Genomic DNA, 26083 nt, shown 5'->3' with positions numbered 1-26083 from the left:
GTAATGCAGACTTTTTGCCAGGCTAGCTTTCTGCTGGTTTAGTGAGCTGAAACAGCTTATCAGACAGTCACATAAACATTAGAACCAACTCATGTAGGACCAGACATACAGTGAGTGACCTCTGAAACTGCCTTCAAATCCTGCAGTCTGAGCTGAGGATCACATACAAAAGGGTAGGGAAATATATTCACAAACTCATTAGAGTCTTTATGGTGCTCTGTGGATACAAGTAACTAGGGCTATAAATGAATACCTGAGCACACATCAGCATGGACATTTATGTTATAAGTTTCTGAAATGGATAGAAGCCTTTTGATAAACCAGGTAATAATGTCTTATTTCACAGAGGGTAGAAACACCCCTTGAAGTGCTCAATGCCAGCCTGGATGGGGCTTTGAGCAACCTGGTCTAGTGGACGGTGCACCTGCCCATGGCAAGGGGTTGAAATGAGTTGTTTGAGGTCCCTTCCTACCTAAAGCAGTTTGTGATTCTATGATGCAGCAATGGATCACATTTTCTTTCAGCCACTGTAAGCATCCTCCCTTACGAATAACAGGGGCAGTTTGAAAACACATGCATAAATACAACAGAGACATAGAACAGAAAACACCAGCTACTTAAGCCAAACATCGCTCATAAAAATGACTTGTGTTTGAAGTCAGTTATAAAACTGCAAGTGCTGTTTTTCATAAAATAAGAAATGCTTTTCTGCAAGCAGCTGGAAGCCAAAGGCAGGTGGCACTCTGTACCAAACACACCTTCCCAAATTCTGTCAGATAGGCCTAAGGAGGAAACTGACTTACTCACCAGGTTGCATGTTCACTCAAACCCAATTTGCTCTCTAGATTTCCAGTGGATGTTCTTGGTTCTGGCTGCTTGTGAGTTAAGCTGTTCCTGCAAAAGCTCTGGTCATTACTGCCCGAGATCTACAAAAGTACAGCAGGCACATCCTCCTATACTTCTAAGATCCAAGCCCTTGCCTTCCTAAAATGCTAACAGAACTTCTGTTTCCCTTTTTCTCCATCCTTCTTTCCCTCCCTTTCCTCATTCACCCCCACATCAATTCCTGTTAAAATCTGAGTAATCAAAATGAGAAACCAAAGCTATCTACTGTGTGAACTGAACTGGGTAAACAACTTATACAAAAAAAAGAGCAGTTTTTAGAAAGGTAAGCTGAATCTGTATAGCTTTTGCTGCAATATCTACCAGGTAAAATCAGTAGCTTCTTTTTTCCTTACCCAAACTTCTCCACACCAAATTCCATGGGTTAGATCAAGTCAGAGTTTACTTTAACAGTGCAAGTTAAGGTAGATCCTACTAAGTGAAATTCAGGTAGGTGCATTTGGAATATAGAAAATATTCACATGCTTAAGACAGTTTCACATCACAGATCTTACAATGGAAATCCATTATCTCAAGGGCAATTGCCAACTAGGATGTGCAGTTATTGTAAACAGACCCCCAGAAGATTTTACTTCTTTCAAAACTAACTGAAGATCTCAATACAATTTATTTAGTTCTAATACTCTAGTTCTGAATAAAGGTGGACCACCACATGGGTTTAATGCTTAACCCCTCCGTGTTTAGAAAGACTTGATTACAGCAGATCAATTCCTGATTTCATCCCCTAGAAATCAGCATGAGATGAGGATGCACCACACCAAAGCAACAATGAAGGAAAAAGCTGACTACACCCAAGTCTAAAACTAGTTCCTCAGTTAAGAATTAAGAGGAAGTTTCTCAGAAGCCTGATCACAGCCTCTTTTGCAGGTAAGGACAGCACAGCAGGAACATGGGCAAGGTTTCTGTTTATGGGACCTGGATGCAATTGCAGAACCATAGAAGCTGGAAGAGATTTCTGGAGGAGTGATTACTCTCCAAGCAAGAGTCATTTCAAAGCTGGATCCAGTTGTTCAGGGCCTTATAGATTTAAAAATCTCTAAGGATGTAGATCCTAGCATTACATACCATTCTAATTGCAAAAGTAGTTTCCTTTTATCCAACGGGAATTTCCTTTGCTGCAAGTGGTATAATCAATGAGATTTTTAACCTGAAAATATCACAGGCCAGAATAAAAAGAAAAATTAAAATGAACACATCAGAAGAATTTAAAAATTCCCTTTCTAAAACTGTTTTATAATGAATGAGTCAACTCAGATACTTCACATTAAAGGCATAGGTGGAGCAGAAATTAATTTCCTGGTAAGCTTTTCAGGGCAGATGTTAATATATCAAAATAATAGGCTTAATACTAAATTGATTGCCAATTCTGAAAAATGTTCAATACTTTCCAGAAAAAGAACATGTGAAGAACTGTGCAAGATCTGAGTATTGCATCATCAGTCTGATTCAGTTCAAGAGCAAATGTCTAGGATACAGCAAAAGAGGAGCACCTGACAATAATTCCCCTTTGCTTGTACATCCATCTGTACTTCAGGCAGTGTCTGTCTCTCCTGAGTCCTGCAGAAGCTTCTTCCCCAGTGCACTGAAACACTGCTGTTCCTTGTAAACACAGAAGTTATTTATTCTCACACTTTGTGCTGCAGAAAAACAGTAAGGCAGCCTCACCCATGAAATATTGAGACTTCCTTGAGACACAAAAATTATCAAGAGCTTGACCTATTATTACAAAATCACTCTTTCACCCCACTAATAAAAAAACTCCCAAAATATGCAATATAAAATAGCACATTCTGAAGATTTTATCAAAAACTAACTCTGACAGACCATTTGAACAGCTCTGAGCAGTCACAACTCCCATTGCCCACACATGCTGTCCAGAGATGGAACTTTCCAATGCCCTTGGCAAACAGCAAGGATAAGAATGCCAGCCTCAACCCTAAAAAAGCCTGACAAAAATCTTCTCTACAGACAGGCTAGCTTGCCAACACTCACCTGGAGAGAAATTACCAAATACTTCTACTTGGTGTAGTATTTCCTTTCCATAACATTACTTGCACATTTCTCCCATATTAACCTTTAAGCAGAATTTAAGCTGATGCAGGCATCTTAGAGGTAAAATGAAAGCCCTAGTTACTTCTGTATTGATTTTATTCACTCCAACATTACTCTTTTTTCCTCCCTTTCCAAGCTTCATTGCCATATCCTTTTGCAAAATGGCAGCTGTATTATTATATACCCCATGTCTAGTATTGCAGTGTTATAGTTGGGGTATCTAAAAAAATCCTCAGAAAATATTTAAAATGTTCTGAAGAAGGGTAATCGCACCATAAGATGTAAGAAAGACAGTATTAGTCAGGTGAGTTGTGGTACAATCAGGTGCCAAACCCAGTTGTAAAGAGTATCATATTTGTTTAAGCCACCATGAGGGAACCAAAGCATGGGTACTCTTTTGAGCCTTGTCCACAGCAATTCCAGCTAATGAGCTTTAGCTGACTAGTGGAGAGGTCTGAAAGCACCCACAGAGCACAGGACATTTAGCTGTCTGGGAAACCTCAGTAATTCAATTACTCTGGATCATAATAACATTTTAAAAGTAAAATGATAGTAACTCACCTTACCACTGAACATTTCCTCAGCACCTCAAGAGTCAGGAGCAAGGTGTCCCCAGGGAGACACAAGGTTCCTGAGACCATATGCCAGCACAAGTGACCATGAGGGGCTAGCTCAGCAATACCAGCAGACTGCACCACCCCAGTCCCTACTCTTTCAAACTCCAAATATCTCAAGGATTTGCACATTATAGCTTTTATTTAATGAACTGGAAATAATGACATGCTTCTGTGACTAGATGCCCTTCTGCAGGTCAGGAGCAGATAATAAACACAACTGAAAAGCACAGTTCACTTGAGTAGTTTATGAGTTTAAGTTAGTGAAGTCTGTCTTTACAATTCAGTAAAGAAGTGCTTAGCAAGCTGCTACATCAGCCTAAAACTGCAAGAAATTAATTCTGCCAATAAATATGCAAACATAACAAAGCATAGGTGACAAACAGGAAATAAATAGTAACTGCACACTGAAGCCATATCCAGCTTCCATGAATCCAAAACCACCTGCTTTTCTAACTCCTGTGGAGCAATATGAAAACAATGCTATTGCAACTGGTTGGTATTTTAATGTTGTATTATTTCTGTAGTAGAGGCAGCTGGAACTACAACCACAGCGTAAGAAAGTGCCACCATCCCAGCTAATGATCAGACAAAGAGGGTACATTAGGTCTTGCTGTCAAAGATGTTTTAATACTCCAACCACAACCTGAAAACACCACACACAAGGTGAGGCTGAATGTCTTGAGCTGCAGGAACTGTATTTGACTTTACTGGGTATTTCTACTATAATATTTTGTTGAGAAGTTGTACTGATTTTCCCAATGAAAATTGATCAGAGGGGCCATTTTAGCCTGCCAGGCTGCATATACCTACTCCACCATTTGAAAGGATTTCTCTTGTGCACAGAGCTCTAAAGCTAATCCTACAAAGCCCCACGAACAGCGTTCTGATGAAGTGTTAACTGCAGAATAAATCAGCTTAAATCCAGGAAATTGTTCCAACAGATTAAAGTCTTGATGCCAAAGAGAAAGGAGGAAGTCCTGCTCCCACTTTAGAAATATCTCACTTTGTTTTGAGCCTGCAACCCACTATTTCCATTTGGTGGTCTAAAATTTTTTATCAAAAGAGACAGTGAATAATGGGTTCACATACATGCCATGCTGCTAAGACTGTACTTGCATCATATCCTCTTCAAAGACATCTTTTTGAAAGTGAAGAGCTTTGATCTATTTATTATTCTTTACAAGGAATTCATTGCACACCTTTGATCATTCACATCAGCCTTTTCAGAATCTCTACCTGTTTCACTGGGTCTTTGAGGGCGATGGGACTAGAACTCATGCAGCACTCAACACAGCTGTATTGTGAGCTTACACACCAGTTTCCTAGTTTGATCACTTATTTTTCCACAAGCATCTAACCTTCAATTTGCTTTTCTAAACAATAAGATAATATTTTGATAGAGCTGCCTATTATAAACCCCAGTTCTGCCTCTGACTGGAAAACCAATTCAGAGCTCATCACTGTACACATACAGTGGGGGCTGTTGTTCAGCCACATTACATCACTGCTGAATTTAAAATGCTGCTTTCTCACTTAGTGCCACAGGATTTTTTTCATGTTTCCTCAGAGCTAACTATGATAATGTATGTTTATTGATACAAATAAATGTCACTTGTCTTCAGTTTCTTTTTCTAACTTTGACTTCTCTGTGCTTTTGGCTTCCACATCATTCTCTGGTTAATATTGTGAAAACACTGTATAAAATAGATCTTCCATCTGTCTGATTTATAGCTATATTTTTATTGGATGTCCCAACAGTCTTCATGGTCTCAGAAATGCCAATTATTCTTCACTCACCTCCTGCACCAGTCACCCTTTCATAAAGCTTTACTACTTCCCTTTGTCCTCCCAGTGGCTTCCTTCTGAGGAGCAAAGTCCTAAACCGTTTAACATCTCCTCTCTTCTAATTCCATGCCTTTGATCTCTCTCTTTTCTAGTTCTCTTATACTCAAGAGTTTGCTCATTATGCTGATAATGGCCTCCAGTGTTGATTATTCATATGATTTTACTGCTTTATAGGACTTCCTCAGGGAGATCTATCAGAGTTTCTCTTTGGAAGTGTGCCTTAATGCTGCCACAAACCTTCATAAATGTTTATGCAACCTTTGACATAATGCTCTGCTTCCCCCATCACTCCCAGAGTTGGGAATTTCATTCAAAATATTTTACTACATAATTTTAAATCTAATGCTCATATACTTCTCTCTTGACCTCAAGTTGACTACAACGTTTTTTTTTTAATTAGCCCTTTCATGTACATTTGCTCCATTCGTGTATGAGCTACATTAGGAGCTGCAAAGAGAAAGTATCCATCCACTGCAGAGAAATCCTACCCTCTCCTCTCCTTGTCCAAGAGCTTTGATGAAACAAAGGGTGCAGAGGGAATCATCACAAGCTCAGGCATTCATTTCTTTTCAAAACAATGGCTTGATCTGGTTTAGTTGAGTAAGGTCATCATTATCTCTTTCTAGGCTGTACTCTTGGTCTTCTTGGACCCCTCAGGCAATGCTTCTCATGTCAATATTACTCAATACAGTGAAGTCAGTAGACCAGTTCCTTCCATCTATCTGAACCTCCTGTTTGGCACAGGAACACAATTTTTTTCTGCAATTCCTTTACCAAACCACGCATTGGAATTAAGTAGTCTTGTTTCTCTTGGGATCTTTTGAGTCAGTGTAAAATAACTTTGCATTGAATGAAGGGACCAACAATTTCCACTGAAGTTCAATACAGTGGCACATGATACACTCCTGTTAAACATTCACCTCAGTTAGAGATTAAATGTTTTGATTTTCCTCCAAATGAAGACGTAATCAGGGAAGAAACCAAGAAAGACATAAAAGCTCCAAGGCTACTTCTCCTGCAATGCCTCTGCAGACAGCTTGGAAGAAAATAGAACCCTCAGCATCATTGATTGAAAGCTGTTTTCTACCTTCTACTATGCAATCAGCAGTAATAAAAGTCATGGCTCTTCATCAAGCCACTGCAGGAGAAACAGCACAGCACCACACAGATTGGGGTGACTCTGTTAACGCAGGTGCTCAGAGGAAGAAGCAGTAGCTGTCATTGTTAAAATGTGATTGCTAAAAATTAGCAGTATACAGGCATGCCAGTGAAATAAGGATGGAACTTTCTCATAGTTGCTCAGAAACCACTGCAGGCCTTGTCTGCTTGGCCAGACAATAGAAAGAAATCCCTCTCCTACTGCAACTGCACCCAGGATTCAGAGGCATCAGAAGATGCTAGGAGGAAGGCACCTCTGCTCCCCACAACCTGGCTTTCCCTGTACCTCTGATCCACACAGGTTATTGAACCCTGCTGCAAGGAAGCAGAGACCAAGGGCATGGAGCAAGTCCCTTGATGGATGGAAAGGTAAGTGCCAGTCTTGAAAGCTGAGGTCCCAGACCCTGGAATCACTGCTGCTCAAAACCTTGGTGTTTCCTTAAAAACACAAAAGAAAATGTGAGTCTAGTGATTAAGGATAGGCTAAAAATACTTCAGACTTCACTAAATGAAATGTTTAAAGGTCAGGATTTAAACTCTGTCAGCTATTCCTTACTGAATGTTTTGACAATACAAAGACTGTATTTGCTTAAGTAATTTTTGGGCCAACAAGGTGACTGATGATGGCTTCTGCATAAGCAGTTCATTTAGGATAAAAATAGCAGCATAAGTGCCATGTTTATAATCAATCCATTGCCCAGAACAGTTGAAGACTAGAGATCTGAGAAAACATTAATATATCACATCAGTGAATAAAACTATTGGAAAGCAAGATATCTGTATTACAACACTTTTCAGTTCAGAGAATTAGTGATCAGATAACAAATTAAGCTTTCTGGTGCAATGTGTTTTAAGCCATTCCAATTTTTTTCCCCAAGAACTACTATCTACCAATAAGAGAAAGCAGAGATTCATATTCTGGAAACCTCCCTAAATGGCTGAGTAATATGTGCCTAAACACTTATTTTATGAAAATGAAGTACTGACAGTATTTCTCCTGCATTTATACACAGTTTAAAATTCATATTTCTATTCTACTGTAATTCTAATTTCTTCACAGCTTACTATGCCATACAAGGGACTTTATCCTATTTCTTATCTCTTCCTTTTTTTAAAGGGAGCACAGGCTTCTCTGACTGTTTTATTGCTTTTATTGTTAAGAGACTGTTGTCTTTATTAAAGAAAAATAAAACAATTGAAGTCAAGAGGGGAAAAAGCAGTTATCTTTTATAAGGCCCAAGGAAAAACATGCATTACTCTTCTACTACTGACAAAAAAAAAGATAATAAAATACTCAGTGAATGTCTCCATCTGTCTGAGAAATCCTACGCAGCACAATTTCCAAAGCTGGCATTTGAAGGCTGTCTTGGGCTTGTTTCACAACCTCAAAAACATGTTTTTAAACAAGGAAAAAAGAAGAAGAAAGTTTTTTCCCCAGATCAAACCAGCTCTTGAGGACATTTCTTGAAGCTCAGCATCAAGAGACACAAGCACTGAGCTCACTGTCCCTTCCCAAAAGCTGCTTCTGCGCTGCCTCCCAGTGCTGCTGAAATTCCTACAGAAATTCTGCTTCCTTCAGGACACCACAGTTTAAAAAATAAATAAATAAATAAATAAAATAAAGGCAAAATCGCAGACTCCTTAAACAATGTTCAGTAAGGAAATATAATTATCTAACACCTAAAACCACTGCCAGAAATGGAATGCATTCACGAGGAACAGGCACCAGACCCTCCCTCCTGAGAAACCAACTGGTAAGCTCTGCAAATAGTTTTAAAGACATTTTTATACTGGTGTGAGTGTAGCATACCTATAATTATAGCAGCCTAGAATCCCCCTTGAGAATACTTCATTTAGGCCATTACTACCAAATGTCACATCAAAAGCCATTGCTTACAGTGTAAGCTCCATCACTATCCAAAGGGCTTGATGGGTTCATTATTCTTTTGAAGCTTCTGAAGTCCACGTGACCAGGCAGCCCTGGTGTTGACACTGTTGTTTCCCAGATTTCAAGAACTGCTCAAATATCTGGATACAGGCCTGTCAGGCTACCTAAAATTCAGAAACTATTGCCAACATTCCTATGCATTTACAAATAATTAATGAAGACATAGTCAACATCAACAGGAGACCAAACAAACAAAACCAGTAAAAAACATTTGGTTAAGAAAGGCACAAAAGTCTCTGTTACTACTTTGCTATGACTATCTCAGACCAGAGAGGAACCAGAAAGGTGGCATGTCCTTAACACTGGAAAAGATCTCTAAGATCATTCAGTCCAATAACTAAAACACTAAATCATAAAAAAAATCTTCCATTTTCCACCCAAAGTATCGATATATCAGAAAGTAAGATTTGGGCGGGGGGGTGGTGGCAAGCAAGTATGACAGCATTTTTTATCCCTGCACCTCCACCTCTATGCTTCCCAGAATGCCACCACAGAACTTCAGAAGAACCAGGATAGCCCCCAAGGAAATCAGATCAGCAAAGGTTTTTAACTTCCTTGCAGGTCCGAGGTGAGAACTGGAACACTGGCTGAGTGACAGGGAGTGCTGCAGTACAGTCAACTATTTTTAAAGCAAGTAACACCTCTGAGTAACCATCACAGACCTGAGATGGCTCCTTCCCTTGAAGCACAGCCACAAAAAATCAGTCAGCAATTACTATGACCAAAGAGTCCAGTCACAGATCCTCTGACCACATGCAATACATCCAGACAAGCACATATTCAAACACCAGGACAACAAAAAACAATCTGGCCTTAAGTTTTTTCAAAATCTTCTCCAACTGCAAGCATCATACTTTGCAATTCCACATAAATAACTCTTTTGCATGTTCGAAACAGGAGAAATGCTCATATTTTTAAGATTTGAACTGCTGCTGAAGAGATCAGAAAAAAAGCATTTGGAGAGCAACAGAGCTCACCCATGCATGGAGGTGCTTCCTGAAGCTTGGCTGGCAGGGGGAAATACTTTGAGTTGTTTGGGGCATTTTAGTAGAAGCTTAGAAAAACTTTGTGATCCCTTGAAATCACAGGCAACTTGTCTCTGGCTCCTGCCTCATGTGGTCAACCCCACAACTGAGTCCAGGGGCAGGATAGCCATGAGCTCCAAGTCTATTTAAAGCAGTTACAAATACAGAAATTAAGTGTCCAAAAGGTATTGAATATCTGGACAATGGTTCTGCTCAGTGGCAAAAAAAATATTTTAAACCTTTACTCTCTTATGTCAAGACCCCCACCAGATATGGCAGCATTCCCAGGCTGGGCTACACCTGGATCTCTACAGCACACAGCCCATATTGCTGCTCCTCCCTGTGGTGGAGGCCTTGCTTTTTCTTCAGTGTGGCAGTGGGAAACAACAGAATGACATCAAAGCAAAGATGACCTGAACTACTCCATTAGCTCTTTTTATACAAAGCTACAGCCCCCTCTGTGCTTTTGTATTCACTCTGCTGGAAAAGTCCAGCCCTTTTGCAACTTAGACATTTGTGCCGAAATCTTGGCAATGACAGGTTAGTAACTGAAAAATATCAGTTGAGAGCCCTAGATCATGCCAACTCCTCAGTTACAATAATTCAGTTCTACAGCAGAGCAGCACAAATTAGCGTGGTGCCCGACACTACCAAGTCACATTACAGCCAGGGACACAACCCAGAGCCACAGGTAACACAGGTAAGCCAAGGACTCACCAAGGAGACATCCTGATGGAAAATTTGCTAAGCAACAACGACTTCCTTATGTTTCTTACAACACCACAGCAGCAGCTACAGTGGTTGCATGATATAGGCATTGCACAGTTTAAAATGCTGAATAATGCCCTCACTTTGAACCAGCAGCCTGGTGGTCCCTCAGTTCTGCTCTCAACTCCAAAGCAGTCCTGGACCCCCACAGGCACTTGACCATGCTCACCTGTGTGGGGATGGAGCAGAGAGGCCACTCACTGACCAGTGACCTCACAGACTGTTTAATAAACATGAATTGGCAGGAATACTTGGTGAGTGTTCCATCCACCTACTGCTAGAAGTAATAAAAAAACAAATCTCACTGACTTTTTTTTACCCCAATAATGAATGCTTCCAATTAACTACTTAAAACATGTCAGGAAAGAAGAGTTTCATTCTGTGGCTGAACTAATCCACATGAAGATTTTCACTAAACTCTATGCCTTTCTTTAGGTCAGCCAATGGATCAAGTCCAAAGGCATTGTAAAATGAGAAAAAAAAAATCTTAACTGCCTTTCCTGAGGGCCATATGATATGTATTTGATAACCTTTTCAACCAAACTAAAGGAGAAAGGAAGTTTAATTTGTAACAAGGGGCGTTTCTTTCTGGAAAACCATATCAGAATGAACTGCATAAGCAAAATTGCAAATGTAGAGCTCTTATACAATGATTAAAACCACTTCTTTGTCAACTGAGCAGCCAGTCCTTGCCCAGCACTCCCAGCGCTGTTGTCTTAGTTCTCCACCAAGGCAGAGATAAACTGCGCAGCATGTGAGCTGGCAGAACAGAAAAGCAGACTTAAACCACTCCCCAAGTCACATCTGCCATCTGGAAACAAGCTCTCCTTTTCCACTCCGAGTAATAAAACTACACACTTACACAAATCAAGTTTTTCTTTCTACCTATGCAAAGGTAGAAATAACCTTCACATCCTGAAACCATTCCCCCACCCCCAGATTCTACTGGCTAAGTAGTAGCCAAAACTACCACAGCCAAAATAAACTGTTAAAAACACAAGCACCTAACTTCAGTTTCCACACAAAAACGGACCAAAAAAACCCTCAGCAGAAAACTACTACATGTGACAACAGTACTGGAGAATCCAGGCAAATTTTCAAGAACACATCTGAAAAATCAATTTAGAGAACAGAAATTTCAATAAAGATCTATGTCCTTTGTATTTATAAAACTTAAATGTACACAGACACCAAATAATTCTAGAACACACTATAAGGGTATCAGCAGCAAAATTTGTGAATTTCCAGTTATATTTTTAAAGTATTTATTATGCTTATAAATAAATTACAATAAAGTCCATATATAGGATAAAAAGTATTACTAGATCCTCATTAATTTACATAATGCACTAAACCTCTTCCTTAATCACCGCCTTTGTTTAAGGAACTCCAGAGGTTAACCCAGGGTCAGACTGTTTATCTGCCTCAGCACAGAGAAACCATCAAAGACACAATCACAAAATCAACTGAATTAGGATCTAGGTGTAATTCATACACCAAGCTGTGTTAATCTAACTACAGCATCAAATGGGACCATCTGAACTAGGAAGTGCATGCACAGACACCAGACTGCAGTCCAGCCCATAAGGTCGCAGTTTCAGTCAGCAGCAGCAAGCACAGATATGCACTTACCTGACTGAACTGATTCTAATTAAACCCCACATGTGTATACTGCCAGTACAACACCACTAAATCAGCATCAATTTGTAATTTGTTGGGCTCTTTTTCAGCCCAAGCTCATTGCAGACTGGGCTCACTGAGGGCACAGGACAGGCAGAGCCTCTCCTGGCCGCACCGCCAACATCCAGACAGCTCCAGAAAACCCCGAGAGGGAGAGCCCTTGCCTGCACCAACACGCAGCTGAAAGCACAGAGGGGGGGCATAAGTGTCAATTTTCCCAGGGAGAGAGACTGCAAAGAGCCTTTTGCAGCACTCTACTACACACTGTACTCATGAAGTCCAGAAAAAGGGGCAAGGAGCAGTGAAAGTCTCCTGAGGATACAAGCTATTCTATGAGAACAAAGAGAAAGGCTGGCTGAAGATCTGCAGAAAAACCCTCTGAGAGTAATAATGGAGAAATAAAACAACAGATTAAGTTCAGCACAAATAAAGTTCCAGTCTGAAGATATATTGTCCTTATTTCACATATAGAGTGGTGTGCTCCAAACTGACCATTAACATTCAGAAAATCTTGCTGGAGTCACAACAGATTGATTAAAGCATCAGTTCAGACATTGAACACATGAAAAAATAATGTTAGAAAATTATTAGTAATGAAACTACCATATAAAAATATAGAATGGCTACATCTTAAATCCTGGATGCAGTGCCTGCTCCATCCTTTTAAGAGAACATAATGGTAAGGAAAATATTTTTTAAAAGGAAACAAGGTTTGAAAATACAAATGAGAAATAATCAATCAGGCTAGGGTTCTTCTGCCTGGAAACAGAGATTGCTGCAGTGACATACAACAGAAATCTGTAAAATCATCAACTGAATGGAGAAGGTAAATTGAGATCAGTTATTCACTGTGTCCAAACAATACAACAGCTAAGAGATAGGAAATGATGCCAGCAACTGCCAAATTCAAAACAAAACAGAGGTAGTCAGCACCTACAAGGTGATTCTGTGCTCTGGAAAATCTCCCCTGGGATGTGGCAGTGCCTTACATTTAAATGGATGGGAGACAAGGGCTAGTTCACAGAAGAAAAATACATTTATCATGAACAAAATAAAAGCAAACAACATCTACCTCTTGATATCCTACAAATGACAAAGAGACAGGAGGGCCATCAGGCAAAGGTTTATATTACACATCCTGATCTTATGATCTTCTCTTTTTGGTAACCGTTAGAAAAGAACAGTGTTCTTACATGACAAAAATCAATTATGTCTCTGGTACTCCTCAGGACTTTTTTGAACTCACTCAGCTTACTCACCTGACAAAAGCTGATTTTCTGGGGAGATGAGGACACAGAGGGGCTGGATTAGTACTCTGATTATTCAGCAAATTGAACTGGGTCAGGAAAACCTCCAGTAAATGCTGAAGGTGGTACAAAAGAGAGCAAGAATATGTGACCACCTCTTTGGCATGGAAGCCAGTCTTTTGATCAGTTTAAGATGTAACACACAGCTTCATCACCAAAGCAGAGATGAAAAGGAAGTAACTGATGGCCTACTTTCTCTGTTTAAACACACAGGTAAAAGCCACAATTCCAGCTCTTGTGGACAGAAAAAATAGTGCAGCTACACATCTTTAGTCCATCTGCTAACTACAAAGAGAGTCTGGTTTATATATGACCAAATAGTAAAGGTTACTTTAAAATTAAACATTACATTTATAACCTCTCCTAGTTTTGTATTACGTAAATAAGGAAAACCCCTTTGGGGAAGTAGGCCCATTGTAAATACAGAAATGCATCCAAGTCTGGAAAGGACAATAGCCAAATGAAAACAGAGCTATTCCTTCCATGCCTCCCACAGCACTCATTGGATTACCATAATAAATGGTGCTATACCAGTCACAGAATACAATGGGATATGACCAGATAGAAAATGGTGAGTGATCAATAAGGTCATTAAAAATCCATAAATTCCATGTGTAATTCAGAATTTACAAGAGCAGACCTGAAAACCAAGTGAGGTTATTGAAGTCTCTCATCAATTCTGCTTTGCACAGCAGTAGGCACAGTTATCCAACCCTTTCCACAGCAGGACCAAATCACAACTGCTCTGCTTTACAACGGACTGGACTGGCCAGGACACTGAGAATGCCCAGAGAGAAGCAACACAGGATTTTGTTATTCCTCCCAAACCACATTCACATAAACATGAAACCACTGAGGAGCAGTGAGACACCTAACAGGACCACTGTCTTCCACGTTACACAAGGAAGCTACCAAACCACTCAGGCTCCTGGAACCATCCCAGGTTAAACCAGGCCATCATATCCACAGACTGAAACAGCCTGAGCCAGCCCTGCACAGTGCCCAACATGGGCAGCACTGACATATTTACTTTTATCCAAGACACAGCTGACACAATGAGCACAAGATAAGCTCTGCTCAGGGAGGGTTATGGTGTCAGCACTGCCTATGGAAACAGAACTGAGGGTTTGGCTTCGCCATTTTCCAGGAAGAAACTAAGATACTGTTTGTGAGAATGAAAATGAAGTATAAAATTAAAACCCCTAGTCTCTTCTTACACATAAAAAAAATCCCCCCCAAAATTTAAAGCTGAATTGCTTTCTTTTTTGTTTTTATTTTCATCCTTAAACTATACTACCATTATATTTTTGTGCTTCTTACTGAAATACCTATATGTTACTACTTTGCTGTAATGCTTGCCTTGAGCATACAATAGAAGAATGTTTTAAAAAGAAGTCTCAGAAGTATCTCTAAAAAGATTTTATAGCATATCTTTAAGGAATCATAGTACGTGTTGTATGTAATAAACTTCTGAAATCTAAAGGTACCACTACACTTACACTTTCCAATGGAAAACACTGAGGACTGTGTATGACCAATGTGAAATAAGAGCTGCAAATGGGAGCACTGGAGGGTTTCTGAAGATGAGATTAGAAAAATCCAAATCAAACACCTTTATTAATTTCAATTAATTTTTAACCTCAGATGAAGAATGAGTAGCCAGGAATATACTTACAGGCTCCAATAATGCTGCTTCGAGCAGTTGTATAATTTTAATTCTATAATATTGTTTAATTTTCATTGTGTAATATTTCCAGCTTCTACCTTTGCAAACATCTTCATACAAGGCAAATATAAGGCACATGAAGCTGCTGCCCTAAGACACGGTACTTTGTGTGCCACACAGGGCTCAAAATTCCAAATAAATAATTGAAATTGGAACAGTCATTGCCCATTTTGAGTCCCCTCAACAATTACCAGTCCAGGGGCCAATAATCCAGATGAATCTTACTGATCACTTTGCTTCTTCAGTGCTCCACCCCAGTTCACTAAGTGAGACATCTGGTAAGGTCTGCTCACCTAGCCCAAGGAAATTATTGTGCTAGAAAACTTTCATGTTAATTTTAAATTGAGCTCCCTCACTTTACATCACCTTTCTGCTCTTTCCCACAGACTGATGCTCTGCTGCTGCTGCACCTGGTTTGCCAGGCTCCATCATTAGGAAGACAAATGTTTCTACAGACAAGGCAAAGCAGAAGCTAAAGCAATGAGCCTCCAAGTCCTCTGACCATGGGAAACTCACAAGCATGCCTGACACACAAAGCAGAACCAGATTCTTCATAGAATGGCCTGGGTTGGGAGGGGCCTTAAAGCTCACCCAATACCAGTCCACCTGACACGGGCAGGGACATCTTCCACCAGACCAGTCTGCTCCGAGCCCTGTCCAACCCAGCCTTACATACTTGTATTCCATTCCTCTCCACTTGCAACCCCCATCTTCTCATCACCTCAGTATTCAAACACAAAAACTCCTCTGGATTTCCCAGACACAATCCCCTGATCCTCACCAGACAGTTCCTGTTCTCTGGAGCAAACACACGTGTGACCAAGTCACAACCTCACGGCAATTCCTGCTGTGACTGTACTTTATCCCGACACCATCGCACAGCGGCTCCAACACCCCCCCAGAGCCGCCGGGCAGCGGGACAGGGCTCACAGCCTCGCTTGTTCTGTAACACCCCATCTTCTGTAGCGCCCTTTAGAATGATTGTCTTTGAGGTAGCAGAAGCCTCTGATTTCGAGACAACGTATTTAATTACTCCTTGTGACTTACACTAAATACAAAATATTCATTAAACAGAAAAAAAAGACATAATGTATCAAGCCAACGAAAATCCTCAAAAGCTATTCCCTTCCCATTCATATCCCTACAAGGCTGGGCCGAATTAAAGATAAACATCCAGTGCGCGTTGTCCGAACTAAATAATAGAAACGAGAATTCTGAGATCTGAATACCATAAAGAAAAGCTATAAATTGAAACAAAGCAGAACGCCCGACGCACTCCCGTCCGTTATTTACATGAAAAAACCATCTCCGCAATAACCTCGGGCACTTCCGAGGCGTTTCCCCCACTCCCAGCGCAGCCCGGCGTAACGAGGATCATTTCCCACTCCTGCGGGGGGAGCGGGTCCCTGGGCCGGCGCCTCACAGCGGCGCCGGGCTGCGCTGAGCCCCCCCTCCCCTCAGCGGCGCGTCTCGGCGGGGAGGCGGCGGCACCAACCCTCCTCGCGGTGAAATCATCCCCGCCGGCGCCGGGGCGCGGCGGGACACACAGCGCCCGCGGGCGCGGCTACTATTGACTCCGGACCGCCCGCCGCTGCCGCGTGGCACTTGCTGCCCAGGGGCAGCCGCACGTCTCGGAGCCGCAGCGGTTCCGCGGGGTCCCGCGGGTGCGGGGGGGGATCCCGGCGGGGCCGGCCTGGGACTCACCTGGACCGCGGCACCTCCGCACTCCGCCCGCCGCGGCTCGGAGCTCTCTGCGCCTGCGCGGAAGCCGCCCCTGCGCGGGGTCGGGACTACAAACAACATGGCGCCGCCCCCACGGCCCTCGGGCGGCGCCTCTCGCAGCTTCCCCCTCCCGCCGGCAGATGGCGCCGCCTGGCTGTGCGCGCCGCCGGGCCCGTCCCGGCCCCGCCCCAGCCGTGAGGGCACCGCGGGCGGAGCCGTGCCATTTGGGCTCGGGATCACGCCGGTGCTGCCGTGGCTCGGTAGGGTGAACTCCTCTGAGCACGGCTGTCCCTCCGTCGCCGCTCGAGGGCCGCAGCCGTACCCGTGCCATAGCAAGCTCGCTGCCTGTCTGGCAGCGTTCCGCGGAGGCCGCGTGCTATCCTCCACCTCCTCCTGCCTTTCCCCCTTTCTAGGGGCGTCTCCAAGTGGAAGCACTCCCTTCCCGGAGTAGTGTGGCATTTCCAGGGCCTCTCACCTTACCCTCGGTAGGGCTTTACCCTAAACATTTAAGATCGAGGTATTTCCCCAACCTAGCCTGTGCCCTGGTTTCTGGTGCTATCCTGTGGTCTTTGCCCTAGAACAAGTCTTGGAGCAAACAGCAGTTCAGGCAGACCACACCAGCTGTATTGACTGTGCCTCCCTACGAGGATCGGGATTTTCTTTGAGATCCCTCTTCAGAACTGTGCACTCAGCGATCACTGGGTTCAAGCCAGCCTGGCTGAGATGTCCCCGTGGTGGAGCTGAGCGTACCCAGGGAGGACCGAATGGCCAGGCCAGCCTCACCTGGGAGCCCCAGCCCAGCCTTGGGAAGTGTCATTGCCCCTCAGCCCAGTGCCCTCCTCCTTGCCTCACTTACAGGAAGGTGCCTGTCTCCAGCTCTGCCTTCTCAACTGGGCTCTGAATGGACCTTGGCTTTTAAGTAACTTGTCCCTTGGGCACACCCCTACAATGTGTATTACACCCCACCAACCTCATTCTAATTGGACAATTTTTTAATTACATATATTTAACTTTTGTTTCGTAAAGATACTTTTTCATATAAAAGCCATTAAATAGTACCATGACAAGTAATTCTGCCCCTTCTTGCACAAATACCAAGCATAATTCTAGCTCTTTGTAATACCTTTGAACTTGCTTGGGCTACCAAGAGCTAGAGAGGAAGGAAGAGGAGATAAGCGTGGACTTGTGCAGGCACTATAAGCAGAAATATCAATACTGCTGTTTACATTTTTAGGGGTTATGTAAACTAGACGAGCTAGTTTGAACAGAGGTAGAAAGAGGGGAATTTCCTGTCACACAACTGTAAATCATTGTCCTGGCTCTCTCACCCAGGAAGCTGCTTTTAGGCTCTCTAGTGTGGCTGGTCAATACAGTCCTTAATGTTGTCCACACGGATTAGGTGCTGGAGTTCATACAGAGAAGGGCAACACAGCTGGAAAAGGGTTTGCAGCACAAGATCACGATGAGTGGCCGAGGGAGCTGGAGGGAGTCAGCCTGGAGAAAAGGAGGCTCAGGTGAAACTCTGCAACTCCCTGACAGGAGGGTGGAGCCAGGCTCTTTTTTCTGGCAACAAGTGACAGGATAAGAGGAAATTGAAATAAACAGGGCCAGGAGACTTCTTCTCCTTTTTAATGCCTTTAATAAAAGTGATCAGCTCAGGATTGGGCAGCTCGGCAGGACTGCAGTCCCCGTCCTGTCTCCCAGGACAACTCAGAAGAGGAGAATATTCACAGCTTTGTCCACTAGGAGCAGAGCTGGGGATTAGGTCTTCATGGGAGCCTTTAGAGTGTGGTGATCCCTTCCAGTTGTTGGTTTTGCTGGCTGTCTTAGCAGCCCCTCATCTCCGAGGACGACTCCCATGGTCAGGGTGAGAGGGGCTCCGAAGGTGTTCCGCATCTCTGCAGGCTCAGCACTCAGCTCCTCACGTCCAGACATCACTCCAGTCTCTCAACTCTTATTTGGCTCGTTGTTTTTGGGGTTTTCTCAGTACATTCGGAGCGGGGGACCCACACAGCATGCTGGTCCTGGAGTCACTTTGCAGAACACCCCCCCCCCCCCAGGTCTCTTCTCCTCACTGTTCGGGAAGGTCTCCACCCATTACTGTCTCGGAGCAGGGCCATTACCTCGCCCTAGCCAGGGCTTTTACTAATACAAAAACAACCATTAACAACAACGACCCATAATCACCATAATACCGGCAGCAGCCCAGCAGTAGTGGTAACTTTTTTTCTCACAGAAAAAAATCAACTGAATTTTTGTTCATAACAGTCCCCCCTCTTTTTCTTTGATCGAGCTTAAATTTTAAGCTCGCATGAACTCACAAATTTTGTTTTGAACCTACTATAAATTTCTTGTGAACTTTGGTAATCATGGTTACTTAACTTTGTTACTTTCTTTAGTTTCTTCAGGTTGGTCTGCATGGCAAATACTATTTTACTGAAACAGATAAATAAGCATAGTAAAAAGAGCAATCCTCCAAGTACACACACAGCGGGAAAAACTACTTTTTCCCATACATCTTTTCTGCAAATCTCCAGGTTCTCCCACCCACTGGGATCAAGTGTAGGAGTTTGATCTCGATTATTTACACATGCTAATCTTTTTATTTCGTTTGAAATGTTCCTAATAATTGAATTCTTTATTTTTAATACTGCCTGGAGCCGGATAACTTTGTTTAACATAGATATTGGGATCCGAACTTGGCTTTTACAATTTTGGATTTTCTCCATTTCTATTTCACTTTGCCTGTTTTGTTTCATTCCCAAATCATTATGTATAGGAACTCCCAAACTTGATCCAGTTTCTTTGGGTAATAAGAAAATTGGTTTTATCACTCTAGCAATGCAGCTGCCAGGCCAGCCTCCTGACAATTTGGTGTGTGTTGTGGTATCAGAGATCAAACCTAGGGGTTTAGAGCTCCCCTGAAATGTGTTCCAAAAGGGGTTTATCTCTTTTCCAGTACACTCATATAAATACTTGTAACAAACAATTTTTCTTACCATTTTCACCATTTCTTTGCTTTTTACTAGATCTGCTGAGCTTGTTTCAGCAGCATCACATTCAAAGCACAACCAGGCTTCCCCTATAGGGCACTCTCCTAGGAGTGACTGCCTAAAAGTGGCCGTATTGTATGCTATCCAATACACTCTCTTATTTTTCTGATGAAGGACCAGTTGGGAGGGGTTAACACAATCAGGGTTAGAACTGATGTGGACTCTCAACAAGGAGCTCACTTCCTCCTCATAGAGGGGTTGGTAGTGTTCACTGCACGGCTCAGCTGGGCTCCCCAGAGCACCACCAGCAATCAGAGCCATCATTACTGCCCTTCCCAAGAGTCCGGTATGGGTCATCTTGCACAGCCTGCCCACCCGGCCTTGCCTCTTGGGGAATTTTACTGAGAAGAAGCTTCCAAGCTCTTTAGAGTCCCTTCCACCCGCTTCTCTGGTTAAACCTCTCTTGGTCTGTTCCCTACCAATTTTGGTTTCTCCCCCAGGGGAGTGCTCTGTAGAGGATTAACCTGGAGTCTTTAGAATTAAATTGGGGAACTTAACCAGAATTACTTATTTACAGCCTTAAACTTTTTACCAACATAGTTTACACAGAACAGTTTTGAAACATTTTAAGCAATATTAGAACTCTTGATATCAATTTTTTCCCACACAGTTCAGTCTTTTTGACTCTTCCTTCTGAGAGTCAACTTTAAATCCTTTGGTTCTTTTATCACAGTATACTCAGGTGATTTAGCTTGTGAAGTAGATGAATCTTGTCCAGCGCCGGGGGGTGAGAGTGGTGTGGACTCTGGTCCAATGCCAGAGGGAGAAGCTGATGGTGGATCTGGTCCCGTACCTGGGGGTGAGACCGGCCCTTTTATTCTTGTAATATGAGTCCAACCTTTTTCTTTGGTCCGCACAGCTGAATTTGTGATCAGGAGCACCTGGAAGGGGCCTTCAAATTTAGGCATTAATGTTCCCGTATTCCATTATTTTATCAAAACCCAATCTCCTGGGCTAATGTTGTGAACTTTTGTGTCGAGAGGGAAAGTTTGAGGAAGGTATCCTTTCTTTCTAAGTCCTTCCAGAGTTCTTCCAATTATTTCTAAATACTTTCTGGTAGCTTCTTCCCTTTCCAGATAGTCTCCTGTGCTATAAGGTGTTAACAAGAATGGCAGCCCAAACATCATTTCATAAGGTGAAATTCTTATGTCAGCCCGAGGTCTTGTTCTGATGCGCAATAGCGCTAGGGGCAAACACTTCAGCCAAGTCATTTTTGTTTCTTCAATCAATTTGGTTAACACATTTTTGATAGTTTTGTTCATTCGCTCCACCCTCCCAGAACTCTGGGGGTGCCATGGAGTATGCAACCTCCATTTCATTCCTAAAGCCCCAATTATATTTTGTAATGTTTGGGACACAAAATGTGGACCTCGGTCTGAGTCTATGGTGTTCACCATTCCATATCTGGGGATAATGTTCTCTAGGATTGCTTTTGCTACGACTTGAGCTGTTTCCCTTCTGGTCAGGAAGGCTTCTACCCAGTGTGTGAGATGATCAACTGTAACCAGTAAATATCTCTACCTTTGCACTGGGGGCATCTCAGTGAAATCTATCTGTATGCTTTGGAAGGGTCTCAAGGCTAACTCCCTTCCTCCAGGTGCTACTTTTCTCATAACTTTCTGGTTCGCTTTTTGACAAATGACACACCCTCTTGTAACAGCTTTAGCCAGGCTATATACCCCGATGCATAGGTTATTTCTTAAGAAATGATCACATAGTCCTTGGACTCCCCAGTGAGTTAATTTATGTAGTTCTGTTAGCACTGTCCAAGCCAGTGCTTTATTCAAAAACACCTGTCCATCTGAGGTTAACTACTCTCCCTGTTGTCCTTCATGTAACTTTAAATCTTTTATAGCTTCTAATTCTTCTTCACTAAATACAGGTTCTTCCCCTTTTTCAGGTGTCATTTTTGCCTTTAAAATCTTTACTGGATCCCCTGGTTCTAAAGCTGCTTCTTTGGCTATCTGATCAGCCAGTCTGTTTCCTCTAACTTCAAAACTGTCTCCTCTTTGGTGCCCCTTTATATGGACCACTGCTATTTCTGTAGGTTTCTGTAGAGCTTCTAATACTGATCTAACTAGGTTCTCATGGGCTAGGCTTTTTCCCTTTGAACCTAAATATCCATGTTCCTCCTATATTTTCCCAAATGTGTGAACTGTCCCATACACATATTGGGAGTCCGTATAAATGGTTCCCCGGTCCCCCTCCAGTAAGTGCAGTCCCCTCTTCAGGGCATATATTTCGCAACTTTGGGCTGACCAGTTTGGGGATAGTTTCCCTTTTTCTGCAATTTGTAATGTTTCTCCATCTATAATGGCATAACCTGAAGCTCTTTTTCCATTTACTACCTCGAAGAGCCATCTATAAATAAGCTTCTTCCAGTTGCTAGAGGCTGATCTTCCAAATCTTCTCTTTTGTTTGGAGATAAACCAATTCAAGACAATCATGTTCTAAATTCTCTACAGGCTCTCCCATTAGGAATTGTGCTGGATTGAGGGCATTTGATGTGATAACTTCTAAGTCCTCTGTATTCATTAGTATTATCTCATATTTTAATATTCTAGCATCGGTTAACCACTGCGGAGCCCTCTGTCTCAGTACTGCCTTAAGATCATGAAGAGTATGCACTATAATTTTTCCTTGTAAGGTCAGCTTTTGAGTCTCCTCTATCAGGATTGCGGTTGCTGCTACTGCTTGTATACAAACTGGCCAGCCTCTAGCCACTGGATCTAACAATTTGGATATGTACGCCACAGGTTTCCTGCACCCTCCCCACTCTTGAGTTAATACTCCATAGGCTATATCTCCTTCTGCACTCACAAACAGGTCAAAGCCCTTCCTGAGGTCTGGTAAGCTTAGGACTGGGGCAGAAGACAATTTGTTTTTTAAGTTTTCCAATTGTTGATCATCTTCAGCTGTCCAAATTAGGGGTTCTGGATCCACTAGTTTATTGTACAGAAATTTCACACTCTGTGTGTATTGATCTAACCATAACTTACAATACCCGAACAAGCCCAGGAGTTTTCTCACATCTCTTTTCGTTTTTGGGGCCGGGAGAGCTAAAATACCTGAAATTCTGTCAGGGCTTAATTTCTTATACCCTCCCCCTATTATGTGCCCCAAGTATGTTACTTCTGATTGCACAAATTGTAGTTTCCCTCAGGAAACCTTTAGTCCTTTCTCCCCCAGAAAATTCAAAAGCTTAATACTAGTTTGTCCGACCTGATCTTTTTCCTTTCCTGATACCATCAGGTCATCAACATACTGCAGGATCTGCACTTCTTTTTTAGGGACAAATTGTTCCAACAAACTCTCTAAAGCTTGTCCAAAGAGATTGGGGGATTCAGTGAACCCATGTGGCAATCGGGTCCACCTTAACTGTTGTCTCCTTTTTGTACTCGGGTCCTCCCATTCAAAGGCAAACCAATCCCTACATTCTGTTGCCAGAGGACATGCCCAGAAAGCATCCTTCAAATCTATGACAGTGAACCAAGCATGTTCTCTTGGAATTCTGCTTAGGAGACTATATGGGTTGGGCACAACTGGATGTCTGGCAATGGTTCTTTTGTTGGCTTCCCTCAAATCTTGTACCAAGCCTATATTTCCCTTCAGCTCTTTAAACTGCCAGTATAGGGGTATTATGTGGTGACATGCAGGGTTCTAAAATTCCCTCTTGCAACAGTTGTTCAATTACTATAGCAAGCCCCTTCTTTCCTTCTAGGGAAATCGGATACTGTTTAACCCGTATGGGTGAGGTATCATCCTGCATTTTTATTGTTATCGGTGGAATGTCTAATAAGCCTCTCTTTCCCCCCTCAGCCCATACCTCAGGGTTTATCGCTGCAACATCTCCTTGAGATAGCTTCATCACTTGTACTACCATCCTCCCTTCCCTCGGAACAATCCCAACCCCCAAATGAACTTGCAGATCCCTTCCTAACAAACTTTTTTCTAACTTAGGCAGATAAAGAAAATTAGCTTTACATTGCCTTGAGTTTCCAATTATTATCACTTCTTCAATCACTGATGCTCTAAATGGTTTCCCCTCCGCACCAAATACTTCACAAAATTTTCTCCCAATTTCCATACCTTTTGGTATTTTGTTGAGACAGGACTTATCTGCCCCTGTATCAACCAAAAATTCAAATTCCTCATTTAGGGGTCCCACTTCAAAGTTTACCAAGGGCTCTTCTAGATGTTGCATCGGGTCCCCTGTAGTAAAAAGCCCCTGACACCCCTAGTTATCCCCCTTAAGAATCCTTCCTAAATTATCCTGTTCCTTGGCTATTGCCTCATCGAGACTGAGCTTTCTACAAAACCTCCTGACGTGTCCTGCCTCCCCACAGCAATAACACTGTCATCCTCTCAAAGGGACTTGAGGTCTCTCAGTCCTTCGTGCACCTGTCAGTACTGGCCTACCTCTGCCTCCTCCTGGTGGTGGACCCACCCCCCCTGCACTTTCTCTAGCTACAGCAACCATGATCTTAGCCTTGGCCTTTGCTTTTTCTTCCTCCCTCCTTAAATACACCTTCAATGCCTCTCTTAATAACTCATTAATGTCCTTCTCTTGCCAATCTTCCATCTTTTCCAGTTTTCTCCTTATATCAGGCCAAGATTTGGTAACAAATTGGACTTTTAGTAGCATTTGACCTTCTGGGGTGTCTGAGTCTATTCTAGAGTACAACTGGAAGTTCCACCTTAGGCGATTAAGCCAGGCAGCAGGAGCTTCATCTTTCTCCTGTGTACCCTCAAATGCCAATTGGGTATTAGTTCCTTTGGGAACTGACTCTTTGATCCCCCGTATTATCAAAGACCTATATTCCCTCATGGCCTTCCTCCCCTCCTCCTGGTTAGGGTTCCAGCTGGCAATTTCTGTTCACCTGTTGGCACCTGGGGTCCTGGACTGTTATCTTTCTCCCAAATTCTTATGCCAGCCGCCCTAATCATCTGGACCTCTTCTGGGGAGAATAATATACTCAGGATGGAATTAATCTCCCCCCAAGTGTAGATATTTGGACCTAGAAATTGATCCACTTGGTTGGCTATGCCCACTGGGTCCTCAACTAAATGCCCCAACTCTTTCTTGAATCCTCTCACCTCAGAAGCAGTTAGGGGAGCATTCACAAAGCCAACACCTCCCGCTACTCCTCCCATAGGAACCTCTCTGAGGGGAAAGAGTCTCTCTGCCTTGGAGGTCTTGGATCTGGTGCTACAGTACGGCCCATCTTCAGATGCCAAACTACTTTGAGGGATATCTGGGTTACCCTGAACGTTCTGCCCATCAGCAGGTGTATTTGCTGATAGCCGTTTACTGGGCAAGGAGGCATTTGTGTCCCAACTAGGAGGAGGTAAAGGGACAGCAACAGGAGGGGGAGAAGAGCCTGAGTGGATATTAAGCGGAGCTGGAGAAGGGGTGGAGAATGCAGCTGGTGGACTAGGTGCTTGTGGTGATGCACAAGGAACTGGAGGAGCTGAAGGGGGTTGTGAGGAAGTGGTTACCGGAGGAGATACTGGGTTTACCATAGGGGAAGCTGAAGAGGTAGAAGGAGGAGTTTGAGCAGGTGATAATGAGATGGCAGCCGGGGGAAGAACCGGACCTGCCATTTGAGGTGGTTGAAGAAGAGGATTATAAGGTGGAGGGGCAGAAGGAGGCAAATAATCCAGGGGGTCCCATCTTTTACTAGTTCTATCATCCCCTCCTTCATTCCCCTCTTTCTTCCTCTGTACCTTACAAATTCACACCCCTTCATCCTCAACAGCACTCTTTACCCAACAAGATACATAGAGTAATTTCTCAGGATCAGTATCTCTTCGAGCTGTCAGATAATTATTTAATAGTTGGCACATCCACTTATCCTTTTTCCCACACCAAGGCCATCCTCCTTGCAACTCTAATTCTGGCCACACTTCCATACAATAATGGATCATTTTCTGTTGAAGTGAGGGGGAGACGACCATCCTTTAATGCATCGAACTCCAATTTATTGATTGATCAGTCACTTTAAATAACAGTGTTAATTAACTTCATGCATATTCCAAAATCCAGGTTTATGATAGGCTAACAGAGAAAACTCTAACCACTCCTTTTGTTTTACAATACCAACAATTGTTTACACAAAACAAAACCAGCGTTCCCACTGTGATATGAAAGGTCCCAAAACTTCCACATCTGTTCCCAGGGTGGCATTTTTTCCCAGAGAGGGTGTTACACTTGTTATGGGAAGACTGCCTGAGAACCTTATTGTTTATACAATGATGCCTGAGAGAGTCTAATTGTTT

At 42.8% G+C, this 26083-nt stretch overlaps 1 protein-coding gene across 1 annotated transcript in view; it reads right to left on the bottom strand.

The window, feature by feature from the left end:
• The window catches only part of NDRG3 (NDRG family member 3), a 56921-nt gene extending 40140 nt beyond the window's left edge, over window positions 1-16781 (bottom strand). The window contains exon 1 of the mRNA XM_059480598.1: window positions 16734-16781. The gene's annotated coding sequence lies outside the window, so the exon portion shown is untranslated. The remainder of the gene's footprint in view (window positions 1-16733) is intronic.
• Window positions 16782-26083: the final 9302 nt, after the last annotated feature.

The sequence above is a fragment of the Ammospiza nelsoni genome, chromosome 12, assembly GCF_027579445.1.
Source record: "Ammospiza nelsoni isolate bAmmNel1 chromosome 12, bAmmNel1.pri, whole genome shotgun sequence".
Classification (NCBI taxonomy): domain Eukaryota; kingdom Metazoa; phylum Chordata; class Aves; order Passeriformes; family Passerellidae; genus Ammospiza; species Ammospiza nelsoni.
Note: the sequence above shows the minus strand (reverse complement) of the source record. Positions and strands in the feature narration are given on the sequence as shown.